Source organism: Schistocerca nitens, chromosome 5 (genome assembly GCF_023898315.1).
Source record: "Schistocerca nitens isolate TAMUIC-IGC-003100 chromosome 5, iqSchNite1.1, whole genome shotgun sequence".
NCBI classification, from domain to species: Eukaryota; Metazoa; Arthropoda; class Insecta; order Orthoptera; family Acrididae; genus Schistocerca; species Schistocerca nitens.
The window spans coordinates 806,050,510-806,059,702 of NC_064618.1; positions in this window are offsets into that span (position 1 = coordinate 806,050,510).

The window sequence follows — 9,193 nt, forward strand, 5'->3', positions numbered from 1 at the left end:
TTTCTTAAACAGCGACTGCTGGGTTTTTAGCTGGCGTTTCAAAGACACACATATTTCTAATCGTTTGCATCCTGTAAACTTGGAGTAATTCTGAGAGTGCTTAGTCTCATAATGACGTTTTATATTGTATTCTTTGAAGACTGATATTGCTTCATTGCAAATAATACACATTGGTTTGGTGCTTGACTCCACCAAGAAATATTGACATCCCCACTGCTCTTTAAAAATTCTACATTCACTGTCAACCTTTCGTTTCTTTTCCATATTTGTACAGAACTTCACAAAAGGTTGTAACCTGAAAATAAAATTGTGCTATTTAATACTAATAAAACTAGGGAGTAGTCTGCCGAAACAAAATGCAATGAATTTATTTTTAAGGTATTTTAATTACTAAATTAAATACAATTACACTGTAGTTCCACTAAAAAATACAGTGAAAAAATACTCAAGTCATGCTATACGTATTTCGATTTTCAGATTTTCCTTGTCTCTTCGAATTCAAACTTTGAATTGTCCCTCACTTCGTCGTCTCACGTACTAGTATAGCGCATAAAACACTAAAAAACTCGTGAGACACTCGCAACATAGACACAATCACGCAACAGAACTATCAAATATAATCTCTGGCTCTGCTACTCGCTACAAGACTACATAACTAAACTTATTGTTGCGCCGCTTGAAATAACAATGCGTTGACATACTCTACCTCTGTTACGTCTTGCAGTAATAGTGTTGCTAACAATGATTTTGAGATTTCGTTAACTTTGCAGGGCGCTTTCGCGAAGAATGTGCAGTGACATACTTTTTTGTCGGTGAAATTCGCCAGAATAAAATACGCCAGAATTCGGTCAGGTACGTCCACCAATCAAAATTATGTAATTAAATAAAAATCGTAGTTCGTTTCAGTTCTAGCTATTCCCACAACCTTAAATTTTTGCGATTTCATCTTTCCTTTAGGCTTATATTACTGTGATCGTGGAGTGCTAGGGTGCTTTAATCCCATTGGGTAGATCTTGGCCCTTATGACTTCGTGGAGGAGTCAATGTGGCTCGCCGATTAAAAAGTTTGGAGACCCCTGGTCTAAGGTTTAAATGCCCCACTATCTTAGTTAAAACTGGCTGCGACAAAGGGAACAAAAGCGCATATTTTTACAGTAGTACATTTTCTTTCTCCCAGTCGATTTTAACAAAAAACCTGTACATTGTTGCTTAAAAAATAAAAAGTCTATGCCGCCTGAATATTGAACATAGTACAGATTAAAGTTTGAAGTAAACCGGTTCAGCGGTCGCGCGGTTCCAGACTGTAGCGCCTAGAGCCGCTCGGCCACAAAGGTCGGCTGGTACAGTTGAAATTTGTCAAATCAATGCAAGTTTATTAGTTACTACGTTACACCAACCCGGAAGATAATCTAAAGTCGTACATTATATTGACTTCTAATGTTATACAGAGCGCTCAGAAACAATCTGAAATGCTTGTAAGGATGTTGCAGGGGAAACTGCGCTGACAGATAATTTTTAAGAAAAAAATTCGATACGTTGTGCCACGTCAGAGTCATTTTGCAAGTCAACCAATCAGGTCGCCGCGCGCGCAGATTCAAGCAGCCTACCAGAGACGGCGTCGTCAAACGTGTTCTTCGTTTGGTTTTCTCAAATCGAATAAACGTAGCTTTCGCTCACCTTGCTTAAATTTATCACATCGGGAAAAGGTACATTTTACTGGTAACGATCATTTGAACAAGTGGTTACTCGCGGCCCTACAGATGTCTACGAATTACCGCGTTTTTGCCCGAGCGAGTGCTTCAATTTGCGAGCGCAACGGTCTGGATTGGATGTACAGTGCTAAATTACTCGGAAACGGCGCAACGTGTCGAATTTTTTTCTGAAAAATTATTTATCCCCTGAAACACATTTACAAGCTTTTCAACTGTTTCTGACCGCCCTGTATACAAATAGATACGAATTTCTTGGGGCGAAATTTTTAATTTTCAGCGAAAGTTTCTCCCCTCTTCCCCCCCCCCCCTCCTCTCCCGGGCCACCCCCTGAATTCATCACTGCGTACTACGCAGTATATCTAACTGATGTAGACTGTAAACAGTATTGATACTTCGTGTGCCGCATTTTGCAGCACGCTTCGTCGCTCAGCGGTCAGTAGACACGTCCCGCCGGTTCCTTAGTCGATGCGGACGGCGTTGCGGTTGCGCCTGCCTGCTCCATCGCCTGGCTACAGGGTTTCACTCCACTGCTGCGCATCGCCTGCCCACTTGAGCCCGGTTGTGGCTGCTGGGGTAGCGAGACACGGCACTCGGCTGCGTTTCCATTCCCATGTTGTGAGCGCCATCCAATTTCGGGATAGAACAAACCGACTGGTTAAAACCGATACCGATATTTTAATTGTGAATAACCAGTATTTTTCGGTGTTGTCTCGGTTATAACAGGTGGTTTTTCATCCTTTTGTAATAGCAGAGCAAGAACTGACAAATCAATTTTCCATAGTAGCAGTGGTGAAATTTTTGTATTTAAATAAAATTATTTTTTAAATACGAGTAATATTTATTTGCAGATTTTTCATTCTTTTGATATATTTTATTATCACAGAAATTGGGAAAAGAGATCAGCAGCATTTTAATAACAACGTCTATACATTTATAAACCAGCAGCGAACGCATGACATAAGAATCGGCGCAGCGTTGCAGTTACAATTAACCGTTGCATACTAATGCTGTATGTTGCACTGGCTAACGCCAATGGCAGGGGTCAGCGACTGGCCCCACAACCATCACACTTTCTCTATCTAGGATAAATCACATTACTTATGTATTTCCATAATTTTGGCAGATTAGAAGATTAAAATGTTGATTATTGTTACTGAGAAAGTGTTTCTGCGACATTTTTAGTAAAAAATATAGTTTTTTATATTTATTTGTATTAATTTCACAATTACAAGGATTACTCAGATTCACATTCAGAACACTTTACAATACGAACTACTACTTCTTTCTTGGTGTGTGCAGGGCAGATATACTTCCTGCAAAAAGTGCAAGTCTTCATGTACTTACGGTCTTTGCTTCTGGCGCATAAGTAACAGCGTCCTTTCTTTGGCAGATTTTGCACAGCTCCACGTGTTACTTTCCGTCGCGGCTCCGTAACGTTGTTTCCTCTGCTCATTCATTTTGATTACACTCATTCCCAAAAGTTGATAACGCTGTAGTGTATTTTGAGGCCTACAGCATTTTGAGCGCGTCTTTTCATACTGAGGTCACAAAGTTCATGAGCAAGATCTTTCAGGTACTTCTTTCTTCCAGAACTCTTTGAGCTTTCGGATAGTTCACCACTAATTTCATTGTCTGAACTCTCAAGCAAATTTCTAATTTCCTCATCTGTCAATTTCATCTTCTTGTGCATTCTGTCACATGCCACAAAGATATTACCTTCCACTCACCACACTGTTTACCGGTTGACTGCGAGTGGTGATTGTTGAGCTGCTACACCTTCAGTTATAACAATCGCTATAACTCAACAATGAGTGTAAACCAAATGCTGTTCTTATTGTCAATTGTAGCAGTTATAATTACGGTAAATGTCATGTATTTATTAAATAAACTACTGAACATGACAGGAGTTTTAGCCTAAAAACTGCGTTGGGGTCAGTTACTGACCCCACCCATTGGTATGCAACTGTCAAGTATCTGTTGCCGTGCGGCATGTCCTAGTAGATGGTATGCTTGAACGTGCAGTGTGCGAGGCTTACGTCCCACCTGACCGAGCAAGCTGGCGCTGTGGTTAGCGTACTGGATTCGCAACGGCGCTTCAAACCCACGTCCGGCCATCCAGATTTAGGTGATGTCCCCCAAATCGCTCTAGGAAAAAGCCCGGATAATTCCTTTGAAAGGACACGGCCAGTTGCCTTCCCCATCCTTGAAACATTCAGATCTGGTGCCCCATCTCTAACGACTATACGGTAGTTTCCGCTGTCGTCCTTGGACATGAAAATACTCTTTCAGAAGAAACGCGAGGAAAATCAGTGACAACGAAAGCTTGAGCCAGGTTTAGCGCCTTGCTCGCAAATTTATAAAATGATTAGCGAAGCTGACAGTCCATCCCAAATTGCTGAATATATATGGGAACTGGATAAACGTCATAATCTGAGTTATCCGTGGAAATTGTGTAAGGAAGCAGTTTTCAGCTCCTCGTTGTGACTTTTCTCTCTTTCAAGGTATGGAACTTGAAATTATATTAAATCATATAGGACATGAATCAAAAAGACTCTTTTGTTTTCTTTTTATTGTTTTTAATTTATTTTTTTGCCACAATACAACTCTAAAACTTCAGAATATACAACATTTTTTTTTTTCCTTTCTTGGATACTGTGTGGTACGAGCGGTTTTCTGAACTACCAGCTCCTCAAAGTAGAACATACAATTGGCCATAAGAAAAAGACTCTGATGGTAAATTAGCTCCAAGGTATTTGAATGTCTAATCTTGACTATTGTTTATCGTTATTGCAAATGAAACCTTGATTGGGAACTGAAGTCCCTTAAAATGAATGGATGATCGATTGGGATCATTGGTATACTGTGTACGAGAGCGACTTCCTGAGATGCGAACCTATGAGCATAGTAGCTGGAATGACATTACTTGTCATAGTTTTAATCTGAAGACCGGTACAAATTTTCGGAGTATTGAGAGTGCATAGTAGCATTTCAGGAACGCCGAATATAAACCTCAAACTTTGTGTAGGAAAACCTGCTGGATTCAGAAAATTTAGAAATGGGTATGGCTCTGCCTCTTCAGTGGTGACTTTATCGCGGGCGTATTAGCACTGTGAGCAGCAGGCTAGTAGTCGATCAGTTTCTAACGCAGTTAATAACAACGAAAACTAAAAGATCGCTCAACATTGGTTCACATCGCAGGACGTACAAGGAATGCAGTAGATGAAACGGGAGTGGCACAGAGCCTTAGCCTTAGGAAACCATGGCTAAAGTTATGCGAATAAATAAAAAAAATTAGGTTTGCAGTTTACATTGTAATTCTGTCAGAGACGGAAAAGGAGTTGCAAGATACGTTGCACTGCATGAAGACGAATTTTGTTATTTGAGCAGCAGAATACTGATAATGAAAAACGTAGGAAGCATGTAAGTATATAGTGGCAATAGCAAGAAACTGGTTACTGAAAAAGAGAGATTTGTTACGACTGAATATAAATTTGAGTATTAAGAAGTGTTTTCTGATGGTCTGGAGTGTAGCGTTATGTGGAAGCGACACGTGTACGACAAACAGTTTAGATAAGAGGAGAACAGAAGCTTTCGAAATAAGGTGATACAGAAGAATGCTGAAGATTAACGTAGCCAGTGGGGAGGTGCTAAGCAGAATTAGAGAGAAAAGATATTTCAGGTACAACTTAACTAAAAGAAAGGATCGGTTGACAGGACACATTCTGAGACATCAAGGAATCAACAATTTGATATTACAGGGAAGAGAGAGAGGGGGGGGGGTGAAAATTGTAGAGGTAGACCAAGAGACGAATACAGTAAGCAGGTTCAAATGGCTGTAGGCTGCGGTAGTTACGCAGAGGTGAAGAGGCTTGTACAGATACCCTAGCGCAGAGAGCGGCATCAAAACAGTCCTCCGACTGAAAACCACAACAACAAAGATAGGGCAGCAGAGACAGAGGAAGCCAAAATTGCTGACTACCTGCTTGAGTCAGTACTTTGCATTATGTATTTGAACCAGCCACCCCTTTGTTGTCGACAGCTTTCTATTCTAGAACGGCTGCTATTTATTACATGCTGTACGTAATATTACTGCTCAAGTGCAAAAAAGGCCTGTCGAACACAGTTTTTCGCCTCTTCACATTTTTCACATAATATCGGCGAACGTAACGTCCATTCATAAATGACAAACCCTTGGTGCACGGGCCGACGGTACGGGTGCATTTTTGAGTCTTCCAAAATGCTATGCACCGTTCCGCGTGAGATTTTTAATCCCCCGGTGTCAGCTCGTGTACCAGTTTATGGATTGCATTGTTTAGACTACGTTGGACGTGCGGGTGACTTCAGTGGTTAACGCAACTGTCTGGTAAGCAGGGGATCCCGAGCTCGAATCCCGGTGCTGCACACATTTTCACTCGTCCCCGCTGACTCCACATGAAGTCCCGATGCAGCTCACATCATTAATTTCTTCCCTTTCCTTTCTCATCTCCCGTCTCCACCCTCAGTTTATATAATGTTTATAAATCGTACTTTGGACCTGCTCCTGGCGACTAAGATAAAACTTCAGCCCCACACACTGTATTGAACAACTGTGAGGAAATGCTGCGTGACTGGACGAAAGGAAAGCGTAACGATTTACATTCCGGAATCCTCATGTCCTGGTCAGAACCAGTTAATCACGCAAGTGATTGCTACTCTGATATCGTTAAAAAGATGGAAACTGTTCGAAATACAGATATAAAACACCATGTCCTAATGTCCCCTCAGACGTCAGATCTACTAAGCACTCTGGTGAGCCACCGAAGCCAGTTTTTATAGGGTTTACTCCATTTACAGATGCAAGTGGCGACCAAAACCCGGAAAATGGTGAAGAAAGTTACCTTGACGTGTATTCCTCTAGTTCCTCATAATCCTCAGCTTCTCATCAGTTTAACAAATCTGAGCTGAATGACCTTGTGCGTGATTGGTCTCTTCAAACTTCCAACGGAAGTTGCGGAAGGAAAGTTGGAAGAGATCTTTCTGTCACCTTTTACAGAGGAAGATAAGTTTATTGCCGAAATGTCTCAGGTCATCTCCAGGTATTAGATATTATACTGGACAATCCAGATGACTAGCATTTGTTCGTAGACAGTTCAAAAAGCAGCCTGAAGTGTATTCTAGTACATAATGTTATGTCTATGCACCTGTTCCTCCTGCTCTGTCCCTTGAGAACATTGAAGGCAGGAGTGTTTAGTGGGCCCAAGATTCGGGCTTTTGGATGAGCTAAAGTATTTATTACAAAGCTCAACATCAAGGAAATGGCTGCATGGGTATAATTCGCGGCGGTAATGGAAAACTTTCTTGGTAATAAAGAAACTGCGCCGCGTGGGATTAGCCGAGCGGTCTAGGGCGCTGCAGTCAAGGACTGTGTGGCTGGTCCCGGCGGAGGTTCGAGTCCTCTCTTGGACATGGTTGTGTGTGTTTTTCCTTACGATAATTTAGGTTAAGTAGTGTGTAAGCTTAGGGACTGATGACCTTAGCAGTTAAGTCCCATATGATTTCACACACAATGAAGAAACTGCTGACTATGAAAGTCTCACAGCTGATATGTTGTCAGCAATTCTTGTCCTGGGATGTAATGTGAATGTCAAACTCTATTTCCTATAAGTCATCTTGATTAACTTGCCGACAACTTAAGAGACTTCAGTGACGGCCAAGGCGAACCGTTCCGTCAGGACCTCAAGACTGCGGAAGAGCACTCTCAACGGAGATAGGACAAACGTATGATGGCAGACTACTGTTGGAGTATTTCACGAAATCTCCCTGAAATTGTCCACAAATGGAAGAGCTTGAAACGAAAATATCACTTTTATCCAACGATAACCTCCTTCGTGAAGGTATGTGTTTCGGTTTGTGGCCCTGGACAGTTTTAGACGGTGTTTCTGTTTAATTTGTATTTAATTTGCATTACCAAGCTAACTTCAAGAGACTTCAATCAATTATTTATCCACCTACATTACGATTTAATGGTGAAACCATGAATTACTGGAATTTGACGACTACAAAAAACTGGGGCTGTTAGAAAAAAAGCTACCTCGGACCTGAAATCAGCATCCTTAAATTAGGTAAAAACAACTGCTGACGACAATGCAACAACGATGTTGTTGACCAGTGTAATACATATTACAAGTTTTGGACTCAGCTGGGTTACACCAAAAAATGATCCATTTTGACGTTACGGAATGAAAGTATCATCTACGTCTACATATATCCGCATTGCAAAAAAACATTTGTTTAGGCACTTCAGTAGTTCTGTGGTATTCCCGTCCCAACTGAATTTGTTATCAAGTTGTAGCCCGTATAATTTAATCCGTTAGCCTTCTCCTCTCGTCGTGTTTTAGGCGTTTACTAGAGGGAAACCTCTTACGAATTCTGAAATGCATGTATTTTGTCTTTTCAAAGTTAAGTGTCAATGAACTGGCTAAGAAACGTTTATTAATGTTCAAGAAAATTTCATTAACCAATATTTCTAAAACTATGCTTGATTTGATATTTGCATTCCGCACAGACCATTTTTGCCAATCGTCAATCTCCATGATTCATCCGAAACGTGTATGCCAGGTGTGACTCCCCATCACTTTCCAGGTACCCAATAGCGTATACCATTCACTATCTTCTTGGAAAGCGAATTGCACGTGTCAGACCAAATAAAATATTTATTACAGGATCTTTTCAGAAATACCCAAGACAGCAACGGCTGGATGCAGATTAGCCCGAGCAGCATAACCAAAAGCATATCAGTTATCTTCAGGCAGTGTGTACATGTTGTATTCTACCGGGAAGGGCGCATCCCACCAGTAGTAGTACTCATCGTGTAGGTAAACATCTGTTCTCCACGCCTACCTTGGACATTCACATCTCGCGTGCCGTCACGCGCTGAGCTCCCGCTGTTGTACCCAAAGAGGTTAGAATAAATGGACATGGCGTTACGCACGTTGAGAACAATCATTGGTTGAATCCAGAGGGTTTATCAGTCCACCATCTTGGAGAGACCAAAACGAGGCTTCCTGTGTAAAACTCGCCCTCTCTGCTTAAAGTCACTGAACTGACAGTCACACCTGATTCTGTACTCAGATACGACATACAATGAGGTGACAAAAGTCGTGGGATATCCCCTTGAGCCGTAGTTATGTCCGGCTCTTCGAAAAGCGCGCCAGGCGTAGTGCTTTCGCTTCGCGTCCAGTGTTTACGGTGGCGCTTTCGGTTTGGCGCGCTGTTTGGATCGCTACCGCCCTCTGGCGGGAGTTGGAGCAAGTGTACGGTCGCGTGACGATCGAGGAGTATGTACTGGGCGGTGACCGAGAGAGGTGGTGGCGCGAGCTGGGCCCTGCTGTTGGGGGTCGTCAACTGCTCGCCACGTGCTTTGGCCGACCTCTTGGCTGTCAGGGGCTAAGTCTGCCTGACCTGCATGCGCGTGGCTTATGAAGCTTAGAAGCCGTGGTGCAG